This window comes from Schistocerca serialis, chromosome 6 (genome assembly GCF_023864345.2).
Source record: "Schistocerca serialis cubense isolate TAMUIC-IGC-003099 chromosome 6, iqSchSeri2.2, whole genome shotgun sequence".
Lineage (NCBI taxonomy): Eukaryota > Metazoa > Arthropoda > Insecta > Orthoptera > Acrididae > Schistocerca > Schistocerca serialis.
Window position 1 is genome coordinate 164,188,133 of NC_064643.1, and position 14,634 is coordinate 164,202,766.

Below are 14,634 nucleotides of genomic sequence, written 5' to 3' on the forward strand. Positions count from 1 at the left end.
ATGGAAAAAACCACCGCAATTCCACTGGAGGATGATGTCATCCTGAGACTGGGAAGGCATGGAACATTGAATTAGGCATTTTATGCTTAAGGTTCACCTGCCGCCACTGACTTATTCCCTGAGCAGTCTATATCCAATGTGTCTGAGGGTCCGGCGAGATCTAGGTGCTCAACAGACGCCAGTATCTCCACCTTATCCCCAGATGAAGAGCTTGTAAGGTAACGGTGGTGTGGGTGCCACTGCAATTTCCTTGGTCTTAGGGGGTCTTCTTTTTGGACTTTTCTCACTTCTTGGGTTTCTGTGGCTGGGAGGGCTTCACTGATTCAGTCTCCAGGACTGAAGATGATCGAGAAGCCCTACAACCACCTGCTTTTGGGCACTTCAGCCACCGGCGGGTGTCATCTTTCCCATTAGCAGAAACCTGGGAAGGGAGTTACCCAAGGGACCCCTTCCGGGCGAGAGGCGCCAAAGAAGACTTACACTTCTCTGGCTGAGTAGGGGTACTGGTGTCCCCAAATGGCTGGGAGGAGGCAGTGCTCCTGAGGCAGATGGTGTGGGAGCAAGAGGGGGAGGAGGAGAGGAGAAGTGGTCCCCACCATCAAGGGGGCAGGTGTAGCCTTCTGGCTCTGAGAGCTGACTGGGATTCGCAGAACTGATGGGGCTACAACTGTTCTCGTAGTGGCAGCACATGAGGTGGTCATAGCCACAGGATGTAGGTGCTCTTTTTTTCTCTTAGCCTCAGTGTAGGTCAGTCGGTCCAGGATCTTGTATTCCATGATTTTCCTCTCTTTCTGTAAAATCCTGCAGTCTGGCGAGCAAGGTGAATGATGTTCTTCGCATTTGGCACAGGTGGGAGGTGGGGCACATAGATTATTGGGATGTGATGGACGTCCACAATCTCAACATGTGATACTGGAATTACAGCAGGAAGACATATGGCCAAACTTCCAGCACTTTAAGCACTGCATCCAGGGAGGGATATAAAGCTTGACATCATCTTGACCTTCTCGGGTAAGTTGTCACCCTCGAAGGCCAAAAAAAAGGCACGGGTGGCAATCTGATTATCCCTCGGACCCCAATGAATGCGCGGCACAAAATGAACACCTCGACACTCTAAATACGTGCACAGCTCATTGTCAGACCGAAAAAGAAGGTCCCTGTGGAATATAATACCCTGGACCATATTTAAGCTCTTATGTGGTGTGATGGTAACAGAAACATCCCTCAACTTGTTACAAGTGAGTCAAGTCCGTGACTGGGCAGAGGATGCTGTTTTTATCAAGACTGACCCAGATCACGTTTTGGACAAGTTCTCCACCTCCACAAACTCGTCCTCTAAATGCTCTACAAAAATCTGTGGCTTCATTGAAACAAAGGAGTCCCCATCAGTTCTCATACATACGAGGTACCAGGGTGAATAAGGTTCACTGTCATCCTTAGCCTGGTGTTTCACCTATGGTGTGGACAGGGAGGGGAATGATTTAAGGTTGTACTTCCTTTCATTGTACTGAGACTTAGAACACTTAGAGACTGCTGGTGTTTGATCACCAGCAAGTGATGACTAGGCAAGCTTCATCGCACGTTATCTGCCCTGATACCACCCACTCCGACCAGGGGACCTCCCCACAAGCACCACCCACCCACAGCAAGGGCCACCTGGCAGGATGGCCATTGCTGGGAGTCTCAATGCCTCAGGATGACAAGCATCTACTCCTTGGCATATGTGGCGATTTAACGGCGCAGGCGTCAGCAGAGCGATCCCTATGTTGTTGGGGGCAGGGAGGGGGGGGGGGGGGGGGCTACAACCAACAGGATACATAGCGGTCCCGCCACAACAGACTAGCTACTGTGCTGGATTTGAGGTGCAAAGGAGTCCATGGTCATCGGCGGCACAAAAAGCGACACTGTATGGTGCATGGTGAAAAACGCACCCAGGAAGGTGTCCTTGCCAAAGAGATGGACAATTAGCTGGACTGCAGTGCGATGACAACAAAGTGGACTAAAGATGTCAAGGCACGATGCACCATGTAAGGCGCCCTTTCCTGATTGGTTCGCTCTTCGGGAAAATTTTGAAAAATTGAAGTCAAACCCTACAGGGGACCATCACATAAAGGCCAAAACATGTGAGACTCCTTTTAGTTGCCTCTTACGACAGGCAGGAATACCTCAGGCCTATTCTAATCCCTGGACCTGCAGGGGGGGGGGGGAAACTATTCTGTCTTGCCATGGTGAGGGGAAGGCACCCATGAGCCAAATGTGGTTGAAGACCCTGAGTAGATGTAGCCTCTGGGTAACATCCAAGTGTTGATCATCTGGTTGTGGATGGAATTCAGGCCTGGGGCTGTGTCATGAGAAGAGGTAAGAACCTGTAAGAATTCCCATTCAGTTAACACTTCATTATAGGATTCAGCTTGATGGGGTTTGAAACACAGGGGGGTTTCTTCAACTTATTGTTTCTGCCAGAGGAAGGTAACAGGGTAGTAAGAGGCCACCGACAGTTGATTGTCGCTGGCGGCCCAGAAGGCTACAGAGCTTGGACCAAACCTACGATGAAGAGACATACGCCCCAAAGGAGGAAATATAGCACTCCCACCAATCCTTTTTACTCTGCTTAATAAGGTAGGGAGATGGACACTTAAAAGCAATATGGGTCATTTGTGAAGGGTGTCGTTCAAACATTGCAGCACCCACTGGCAGTCCTGGATAGCAGCTGCTACGTCCTTGGTCCACTGCGGTACCAGTTGAAGACAGGGGGGAGGGGGGGGGGGGGCTGTAGATAGGGGAATTGCAGTACCAGTGGCAGAAATGCCTTGCATGACTGCATCAATGAAATCCAAGAGTGAAGTGCAAGCATAGCAGACATATATTGGCCAACTGGCTCTGTGGAATGCCCAACGTAGGGGCCTGTCTGCCTGATGACAGCAGGGGGACAATAGAATCACCAAAAATAGTGGTCACTGTCACAAAGATCACCATGGGATGACCAGTGTAGTGAAGCCACAAGAGCAGGGGAGGGGATCATGAGATCAATAGCAAAAAAGGAGCCATGAACGGCACTAAAGTGGGTAGGAAACCGTCCTTAAGGAGATACAAATCAAAGTTCATAATAAGTTGATTAATTATAAGATCCCTATCCATCAAAGTGGCAATCCCTCACAGGGTATATATCGGCGAGGATGAGATATGGGAATCGGAGTTGCTGTATTGAGGTAGGCAGGTCAGCATAAGGAAATGGCCTACCTGGGGGGAGGTAGACATTGCAAATGGTGATTGCTGCGGCCGTTGGTATGAAGGGGGACCTGGTCACTAATGACATCAGTGCAAACCAAACTGCAGACCTGGTACAGTTCTGACAGAATGCCCAATAATCACGAAATGTTGGAGAGAGGTCTGCATGGAAGTGCTTTTCTTGAAGAACAAGACAGAACACAGAGTAAAGGGAAATAAGTTGTATTTCCGATAGATGATGGTGATATCTGTCACAGTTCCACTGGATTATTGTGTGGAGAGGGTCCTGGTTAGACATAAAGAATCTGAGGGGAGGTCACATCACATGGTTAGTGGTCATCACTGATGAGGACATGGTTTGTTTCTTTGTTTGAATGTTTTGTTTTAAGGGCAAAAACAACTACGATCACATGCGCCCATGTCAGAACTACAGAACTTGAAGACAAAAATGAGTTAAAAATGCCTACACGTCAATCCCAATTGATGGAAGAGAAGACAGCTAAAAACAGGGATGTGGAGAAATGTCTATAAAATACACAACAGAGAAATGGAGGTTCTCAACTAAAAATTAAATGTCCTTTGCCATATTGCTATGACGGATAAAAAGTAAAACGTGGTTGACAGCCCGCATGTCGTTTGCTAAAACGGCCGATAACTCCAATGAACGTAAGTGGTTAAAAGAGGGTGTTCCGTCAATAAATGGCAGATCATCAATTGTTGAGTGCAATGAGAGCAAAATGGTGGGGGAGCATGACTTAACAAATGGCAATGGCTAAAAAGACGGTGCCTGATACGCAACCTAGCTAAAACGATCGCTCACAGCAAGAGGACTGAGAGGAGTTCGTTCAAGCCACTGGGAGAGGCTTAATGACCCAGAGCTCGTTCCAATGAAATGAAGGGAGGACCAATTGTGACGCAAAAGTGACACCAGCTGCCTACATACAGCAACACAGATATAAATGGAGGGAATGTAAGAACTAGTGGGCTGAGGTATGAGGAGCGCAGCCTTGGTAGCAGTGGCAGCGGCCTTGTTTTCTGTCAGGTTGACATGACCGGAACCCACATAAACATCACAGTAGCTCCATCAAGAGTGACCAAGTGACAGCTCTCCTGGACCCACTGCACTAAGGGATGGACAGTGTACACCACACTGAGGCATTGAGGGGCACTGACAAAGTCGGGCCAGATGACACAAGTGAATAGCCTGTGTCTCCGGATGTACTGCGTGGCCTGATATAGGGCGAAGAGCTCTGCTGCAAATACTGCGCAATGTTCTCGAAACCAATATCGAGAAAGGTAGGTGCCAATGATGAAGGCACACCCAACACCATGGTCAGTCTGAGAGCCATCAGTGTACACAAAGGTACTATCGTGAAGTTCTGTGTGAAGGTAGTGAAACTGAAGGCAATACAGTGAGGCTGGAGTAGTGTCCTTAGGAAGCAAACGAAAGCCAAGGTGTACACAGGCCACTGCATGCGGCCATGGTGGTGAAGCATTCACATCCATCAAGTGGCAGGTAGTGTGAAGTTAAGCTGCCACAGCAAGAGCAAAAAGAGAACTTCAGGAGATAACTGAGAAGAGGGACACATCCCATACAGTGATTGAAGGAATAATCAAAGAAGGAGGCATAGAATGGGTGGCCACGCATGGCAGACAAACGGGATGCACTTCTGCTGAGGAGAAAGTCATGGCAGGAGGACAGGGGTAGTTCACCAGCTTCTGCATACAGACTCCCAACCAGGCAGATGTAAAAGATGCCAGTGGTCAAACAGATGCCACAATGGTGGATAGTATTGAGATGGCATAAGAGGGACAGACAGGTAGATGCATAAATGAAACACCCATAGTCTAGTTTTGAACGGACAAGTGATTATACAAATGGAGGAGGGTGGTTTGATCTGCTTCCCAAGAAGTATTAGGTCTACAACTCTGCTTCCTCCAGATGGCATTAGTGAAAAGGAGTGTCGCAAGTCATAGGTAGTAAGTGTCATACAGTCAACTTGGGCATTTGAGAACATAACGCCATCAAAATATTAGTCAATTTTTGATTCCATCTTAAAGTTATTCTAGGCTGAATATGTCAACTTATGAGCCCAATTCTCGTCATCTGCGGGAGGTTTTAATTTTCTGCTTTAATATGAAGAAATATGTGGCTGAGGATCATAAAAAGCTGAGAAATACCTATGATGAGGTGCCTTTTAGTGACAGAACTTTGCAGAAAATGGTTTACATGCTTCAAGAACAGTGATTTTGACATTGAAGACTGGCATGGTTGTGAAAGAGAGAGAGCTTTCAATGCTACTGCAACCGATGGGAACAATCACAAGAGATCGTTATCGAAAGCAATTGATGTGTTTGAGCCGATCACTGAAAGACAAACGGCCACAATACAACAATAGTCATGAAAAGGTGATTTTGCAGCAGGACAGTGCTTGACCCCATGTGGAAAAGCCTGCCAAAACATACCTGGAAATGCTGAAATGGGAAGTCCTATCCCACCCACTGTATTCTCCAGACATTTTCCCTTTGACTACCAACTTTTTAGTTCAGTAGCACACAACCTGGCTGCCCAGCACTTCCTGTCATATGAACAATTGCAAAATTGGATCGATGCATGGATCTTCCAAAAAGACGCCCAGTTCTTCTGCCATGGGATTCGTATGCTGCCTGAAAGATGGGAGAAAATAGTGGCCAGCAATGGCTAATACTTTGAAACATAAATTTTTTATAAGATGCTCACAATAAAGCCTCAAACTTTGAGAAAAAAAAGTGAAAGCAAAGTTGTAGCCTCACTACAATTGAGGACACATAGGACATTGAAGGACCATATACAGCAGGCTGCCAGATAAGACAGGTGGGGGACAAAGAAAGTTTCCTATCGAGCACGAGCCCCAGGAATTTCGTAGTTGCAATGAACGGAAGAGCAACAGGCCCAAGATGTAACGATGGTGGAAGAGACCAACTGCTCTGTCAGAAATTCATACAAACAGTTTTGTTGGTGGAAAAACAAAAGCCACTGTCGATGCTCCATGAATAAAGATGATCAAGACACTGGTGAAGGTGCTGCTCAATAAGACAAGTCCATGGAGAACTGCAATAGATGGCAAAACCATCAATGAAAAGGGAGCCGGAGATGCCTGGCAGGAGACAGGCCATTATGGGGCTAATGGTGTTAGCAGAGAGGATGACACTCAGAATGGAATCCTGAGGCACATCTTTTTCATGGATAAAGTCATCCAGAAAGGTGGAACCAACATATACCTTGAAAACTCGGACTTTTAAAAATTCCTGAAGGAAACAAGACATGCACCCATGGAAGCCCCACGTGTAGAGAGAATGGAGGATACCAGTCCTCCAGCAGGAGGTGTAGGCTTTCTCCAAATCATGAAACACGGCCACAGTCTGGGATTTCTGCAGAAAACCATTCATGACAAAGTGACGAGATGGTCAACTGCAGAATGACGCGCTCGAAATCCACACTGTGCAGTGGTGAGTAAATTGTGAGACTCAAGCCACCATAAAAGCTGGTGAACACAGCTGGCAAGAGAAATGGGGCGGTAGCTAGAAGGAAGGTGTCTGTCCTTACCTGGCTTAAGTATGAGTACGAAAGTGGCTTCACAACAGCATCTGGGAAATATGCCTTCTGTCCAGAAGCAGCTGTACGTTTGAAGGAGAAAGTGCTTGCCCGCAAGAGAAATGCGATGCTATATCAGAATGTGAACATTGTCTGGTCCTGGGGCAGTGGACTGGGATGAAGTGAGAGCATAGTCTTGCTCTCTCATAGTATAGGCAGCACTGTAGCACTCACGATTTTGAGAAGAGAAGGGTATCACCCGAGCCTCTTCTGTTTGTTTCCAATGGAGGATGGCAGGGTGATAGTGGGAGGAGCTAAAAATCTCCGCAAAATGGTGGCCCAAGGTGTTGGAGATAGCAATAGGGTCCACTATGACATCGTCTGCTACTGTCAGGGCAAAAATTGGGGAATGGATCTTTGCACCAGGGAGCCGTGACAGGTTGGCCCACACGACAGAAGAGGAAGTGGAACTGTTAAAAGAACTAATGTATAAAATATATTAGCTTTTTTGCTATCCCGAAGATAGTGACGACACTGAGCAAGCAACTGTTTATAACCAATGCAGTTTGCCATCGTAGGGTGATGGTGAAACCCACATGGAGAGCACGTATCCAGGCACAAATTGTGTTGCAGCATGCCTCAGTCCACCAAAGGAAAGGGACGTGGCATGGTAAAGGGGAAGTGTGGAGAATGGCACATTCTGTGATGGTAAGGATAACATTTGTAAGATATTCTACCTGGTCATCACAACTGGGCAAATGACATTCATCGAAGGTCGCCAGGGAGGAGTAACGCCTCCAGTCAGCCTTGGTAAGCTGCCATTTGGGTGTGCACGTAAGTGGGGTAGGAGTCTGCAAATGGAGAGCACATGGGAAATGGTCGCTCGAGTATTTGTCACAGAGAACAGACTACTCGAGATGATGGGCAAGCTGGGCAGTGCAGAAAGATAGGCCCCAGTGGGAATAGGTGTGCGTGGAGTCTGAAAGGAACATGGGTGCTCCTGTGTTAAGGCAGAGGAGGTTAAGTTGATTGAGAACATCAGAAAAGAGGGCACCTCTCTGACAGGTTCTGGGAGAGCTTCAAACAGAATGGTGCACATTAAAGTCACCAAGCAGCAGAAAGGGGTGAGGTAGATGTCCAGGAAGCTGGAGGAAGTCTGCCCTGATAATATCGAATAATGGAGGTATGTAAACGATACAAAGAGAAACGGTCAAGTGAGGAAGGAAAAAGTGAACTGCAACAGCTTGAAGATGGATAGTTGTGGAGATGGGTTGACTATGATCATCATCCTGTATGAGCAACATGACTCCTCTATGGGATGGAATGTCATCCTCAGGGGGAAGGCCGAAATGGACTGCGAATAAATGCAAGAGCTCAAAGTGGTCGTGAGGACACAGTTTTGTTCCCTGGAACCAGAGAACAAGCAGACACTGGGATTCTAAGAGCAGCCGCAAATCCTCTTTGTTTGATCAAGGTCCATGAACATTCCACTGAAGGAGAGTCATAATGAGGAAAGGGGAGTTGGGAAAAAATGAAGAGGTAACACATTGGTGGCTGCCAAGTGTCAGCCTCCAAAGACTGACTGCTACAGGGCACACAGGCTGGGGTATCCTCCTCCAGCGGATCTACAGAGGTGTTGGCATTCTCCTTCCGTCATTCTGCAGAGTACAGGGCAGAAAATTGGTTGGCACTGTACACCGGTGACACGGAGGTCAGCCGGATGAGGGTATCATGTGGCGACATCGTTGAAGAGGATCTCAGAGTCGGTGAAGGATACGACCATTTGTCTCTGACTTCTTGGAGCCTTTCCAGTTAGCAGAGGAAGACTCAGATGTTTGTTGGCTGGAGGGATGTCTGATGTCTTCGCGGAAGTATTCCTTCTGTCATTTAGGCCTGCCAGATGTGTAGCAGTTGACTTCGCCCCACGAGGTGAAAGTTTTTTGGCTTGTTTGGCAATGGCGATTTCACAACTCTGTTGCTGAATTTGAGGTCACATGTCTGTGTGGCCAGGTCCTTCATGTTGCAAGACATAGCAAGAAGAGTACTGTAAGTGCTGGATGGTAGGACACAGGGTTTCTGACTAGCCAACAATTTGCGAGCAACTGGGTAGGGCATTTTTTCCTTTACCTGGATCTCCTGGACAGCCTGCTCATCGAGATACATGGGACAATCTCAAGAGAAGGCAGCACGGATGCCACTGCAGTCGATAGAGTGGGGAGAAGGAGCTGAACAATTGCCCTCATGAGCATTCCTACCACAGGTTACACATTTGGCCAGGTGTCAACAGGACATTTGAGTGTGATGCAGCACATTGGGTTTAGAAAGTATGGTCAGACTGCGATAACTTCATAGCCTGCTTTGTTCTTGGAAGGAAGCACCACTCTAACAAAAGTGAGAAAATAGTGCATGTTGACACTAAGGATGGTTCTACCGTTTTCATCACCCGATGGACTGCAATTACACCCTGATCAGAGAGGTTCACTTGGATTTATGCCTCAGTCAGACCATCGAGCAGCCTAGTGTAAATAATACCACATAATACCACGGGAGGAATTCAGAGTTCTATGGGCACTGACACGAACAGGACAACCGTGGAGAAGCAAAGCCACAAACAGTCGTTGTGCTTGAGAATCAGAAGTAGTCTCCAAAAGCAAAGTACCATTGCGTAAACGAGAGCAGGATTTCACAGGGCCGGCAATTGCATCAACACCTTTCTGAGTAAGAAACGGATTTTTCTGTCACAAAGGACTGACTGTCTTCAGTATGAGAAACCATGACGAACCGTGGTGCAGTTGGGACGGTCTTTGAATCAGGAGCTTCATTCCGTTTATGTAGGTAGACATTACATTGACTGTGCAGATGACGATTGGGTCATTGCGAGAAAATCCCTCACAACTGCCAGCATCTCTGACGGCGCACTCCTTCCAACTAGGGGGTCCATCTCACAGGGGGCTCAGCCGCCTTAGGTCACACCTCCCAATCACCTGACAGAGGGACCAATTGACAATTTGGGAAGGTAGCAGCTCAGGCAATCAACCCTCTGTAGGCCTGGCCAGTAGCAAGGGATATGTGCAAACCCTAACTGTCAACCCGGGGCTGGGAATTTCGCGTTACTCAGTCACCCATTATGCGTCCGATACGTGGGCCAGTCTTCATTAGCACACAGGGAGGAAAAAGGAAAAAGAGTAATCTCAAACACTGAAGCGGAGGAAGGATAGGAGAAGGCGAACGAAGAAAGAAAGAAGGAACGAAATATAGTGGTGAGACTGTTCTGATGTCAGCCACTGAAAATGCGGAACAAATTCCGGAAAACACCCCAGACATGTTCCCGAAGGGAGCGGAAAAAGGATAGCAAGAGGACAAACTTGCAGCACAGAACGGAAAAGATGCTGCAAAGGCTGAGGCCATATGATAGCCAAGCACAAACCCACCAAAGAGTGGCAAGTCCCATGGGAGTACAAGGATGTGGTGACATTCATAAATAAGATGTCAGACTCAGATTGTGAGGGGGGAGACGGCTCCTACAGGAGCACTGGGGGGGGGGGGGGCAGCTTGTCCTGGGACTTACAATTCTTCTTCTTCTTTTTCTCTTTTGGAGGTATAGGAGGGCAGGCTTCTACAAGATCTGGAACCAAGGGAGAGCAGGTGACCTTGGGGCGCACAAACTGCATCGCATGGCCTGGTTTGTGGTAGCAGGCTTCCGTCCTGAGGGATGTTAGGAGGAAGGATCCTGGGGGAAGCCCTATCACCAGCAGACACCAAAGAAGCAGGGCACTTCTTTGGCTGTGAAGCGGCAGCGGTACCTGGAGGGGATGGTGTGTGAATCGCAGGGGAGAGGCATAGGAGAGAGGTATGGGAGTGGGGTAAGGAAGAGGTAGGAGGGGAAAAGATGTAACAGAGGTCAAAGTAGAAGAAATTGACACTTCGTGGAGTCAGTCATATTTTTGACGAGCCTCAGCATACGATAGACGATCCAGGGACATTTACTCTCGGATCTTCTTTTCTCTCTAGTAAGCTGGGAAATCTGGTGAGCATGGAAAGTGGTGGACACAAGAGTTTACACATACAGGTGATGGAATATAGGGGCTTCCCTCAGGGAGTGGGTGTCAACAGTCACCACACAGAGAATACGGCATACATTGGGAAGACATATACCCAAAATGAAGCACCAAAAGCAGATCATGGGTGGTGGGATGTACAGCTTTGTGTCACATTGGTAACAAATAACCTTCCTTGACTTTCTCGGAGAGGGTATCTCCCACAAAAGCTAGGATAAAGGTGATGATAACGGTGCAGTTGTCTTTATGCCAGTTTTGCACACATCAAACAAAATGAATGCCGCATTGCTCCAAATTAGCCCGAAGATAGTCATCAGTTTGCAGGATGAGGTCCCTCTGAAATGTCACTCGCTGGACCATATTCTGGTGAGGGGGTAATAGACACTGGGACATCACCAAGACAACCAGAAGCACGAAGAATTTCAGACTGGGTGATAGAAGAAGCTTTGTTCAACAGGGAGCCCAACCACATCTTACTGAGAGATTCCACTTCACCAAACTTATCCTCGATATTTCCCACAAAAATCAGTGACTTTGTGGCAGTGAAGGTGTTCCCATCCACTCTAGTACAAACCATGTAGCAGGCAAAGTGTTTCATCCCAAGATGGCAAGCCCGGCCCTCCTCCCAGGATGTAACCAGGGAAGGGAAGGTTGCAGGATGCTATACCACTTGAAGAGAGAGCCATTTGAGAATGTTCAGATTTTTGCAGTTTGATACGCTTAATGTGGCAAGCATTTGGCCTGATACCACCCACCTTATTAAACCAAAACTAATCACTTCACCAAGTTCTTCGTTTTTTTGTAAAATGTACCCGAGCCACCAGTTTCTGCATATACAGTGGTGACATAGCCTGATACATCTTGTAACTTCAGTTTGTCTGGTGATGTAGTTACTTCCCTCTCCCAACTCTGCATATCACCTGAGAAGTATTTGACTATTAATTTTGATGGTGTTGGGAATGAAAGCGTGAAATTGCTGTGTTCCTTTGATTGTCAATGCCTCTTCAGGCCGGCTTTTTAAGAATATTTCTGAAGCAGCGTAGTCTTCTTGAGTGGAATATGCAAATCAACATTTGTGATATTATCTACTGCTCACTCAAATACATCTTGTGCAGTTTGGATCTGATTTTGGTATGGCCTTTGCAAACTTGCACGAGCTGCCAGTCTCTTTACTGAACCCCCTACTCCATCACAAGGCCCTTTCCCATGTGCTGGGCTGAAAAGTGCCACTCAGCTTTTATGTTGAAGTCTTCCTCATGAGGGCAAAGGTTCAGGAAGTTTTTCTTATTTTTATACTGAGCGGCAGAACCGTCAGAATAACAGTATATATTTTTTGGAATCTTTTGAAATTTATTTGTTAGATATGAAATTAGCTTCTTTTGAAAGGTGTAAACCGCAGTTGTATTGTGCTCCAGGCAATCAGAAACAATGACAAAGCTCATATGCTCAATTTTGTCTTCCTGGTTGTAATATATAACAAAAGGATGAATGGTAATCCGTTGTCTTGTCCAGTGGAAACTTTGAGCTTTAACCTGTACTATAATTTTCTAAAAAAAATCACATATGACAACAAATTCAGATTCCATAAGGTTTTCTCTTGTGGAGTTAAGGAATGTTCGTTGTTACTTGGCAATGAAGTCATGCCGAATCAAAGTCGACATCTTACTACAAAATAAATCTATGAATTCTTCAGAAGTTTTCTGAACAATTTCCAGATTACATCGGTCAACTGAAAAAGAGTCTTAAAATTTTACACATGACAGTTTCTCCTGGGCAGTATTCACAGTTTCCCATGTTGCAATCAACTGATGATGGGTTGCAAAGCATTTTTGCAATGCACTGCTTATAATTGTTTAAGCTGCTGTTTGTTACGGTATTTAGTTTGGCATTTTCTATCATTAATTTTATGTTTTGGTGAGTTGTGCACACGCAGACAGTGTGTGTGCCACTCCGGCCAGCTAATACACAATGTTTTGGTCTCAACTCAGCAGATTTAGAGAAACCTATTTCTATGTTAGGAAACTTGTCTTTAAAATGTTTGTAAGCTTCTTTAAGATTACACAAAATAAGTCTTTTTCATATTTTTGTTTTATTTCCACTTGTTTCTGTAATTGTCACACAATCTTTAATACCTGGCATTGCCCTGCTAACTTCATCATTTCATAAAATGAATGTACAGTTTTGACAGTTTCTGTTGGTAAACACTTCCCTGGTTTTGGGTTTGGACCTTCCATGAATCCTTCTCTTTCAAAATTTTTTTGGACTGCCGAACAATGTAAGTAGGAGCATTAAATTCCCTCATTATTTTCCTGACACTCCACTTTTCACGTAAACTTGTAAGAATCATTAGTTTTTTTGCTCTACTTATAGAATTTTTAAAGTTTCTTTTAAGATTTTCAAGAGCGGATTCAGCAGTATCAGTATCTGACGAAAAAGTTTCAGGAGCAACAAAACGTTTACGTGTCATTGATGAGATTTTCTTCACTTTTGATTTGGCGTAATTCCTAGATGTTAGTTTTCTCTTGTCAATTGGGGACTCACTTAGTTCTTGAAGTGTTGTGTTAAATGTTTTAACAGCTACTGAAGTTGGAGTGAAGTCAGGGTCTTGGTCTCGGATGATTATCTCTGATCCAGAAGATTCTTCTTCAACACTTTCATCACTGATGGGCTCTGGTGTATTTTTCAATTTGGTTACATCTTTCCTACATTTATCACAACTATTGGCACCACTTGGTATTTAAGGAAATAATTTGGACATCCTGTTGTGACATTTCTCAGTTTTTTTCTGTCTCTAATAAAATGATTTGACTTCTTCAATGGATTACAATACTGCACTCTTACAGCACTGCACTTTTTACTTGGTTCCATATTTACACAAAAACCACTTAGAAACTGTCCTTCAATGTATAGATTTACTTGAAAATGAACTATTAAATATAATAGATACAGACTGGTCAACACAGAGGTAACAATTGATTTGCACTAAAACCACAGTGCACAATAATGCTATAGGCACACAAAGCCTTAGAAGGTAACAATGCAGACTACATCATCTCAACAATGGCTCCAGTATCTGAATTATTGTACAGACATCAAGCCCTATGTATACGGTCCTCTACTGACGTACTACCTTAAAGGTCAGTTTGGTCAAACTAGGGCCGTTAGTGAAAAACAAGAGTCCGGAATATTTTTTTTAACAATGAACCCATCATCATCCCACATTTATATTTTGTCATGTGATTTACAACAGTATGAAGTAGTTATGGAAATATTTTGAAAATTTTCAATTATGTAATTTTTGTAAAAAAATTAAATCGAAATATTAATTACTATTTTGAAAAAGGTTATTAATTAGAAGCTATGTTTTTTTGTCTATCACTGGAAAGAGCATGAAAAATGCGGCAAAATGACACCTTTCCCAGTTCTCTAGCTCAATTAGGGCAGTTCCTAGGACCAATTAAAAAAAAAAAAAAAAGTCCGTTCACACATTTTTGGCCAGTTTTTGAAAAGTTTACATGACCATATTTCAGGAATTTTTTGAGGTAAAAAATTGAAATTTGGTATTTTTCTTAAGTTTCAGCATGCTATACCAACTTTCAGCAAAATCTAAGAGGGTGAGGTAAAATTTTTATTTAAAGTGTGTTGATTTTTGATGGAGTGACTCTACAGCATATTCATCATGATGGTGATAATAATAATACTAATACTAATAATAATAATAATAAATATTTCATTAGTATAGCACAACAAAAAGTATTATTTTTTAACCTATAG

General features: G+C 44.9%; 1 protein-coding gene across 1 annotated transcript in view; it reads right to left on the minus strand.

Annotated features, from left to right (window-relative positions):
- Positions 1–14,634, minus strand: part of LOC126484061 (prolactin regulatory element-binding protein) — a 132,717-nt gene that overhangs the window by 47,954 nt on the left and 70,129 nt on the right. The window lies entirely within an intron of this gene.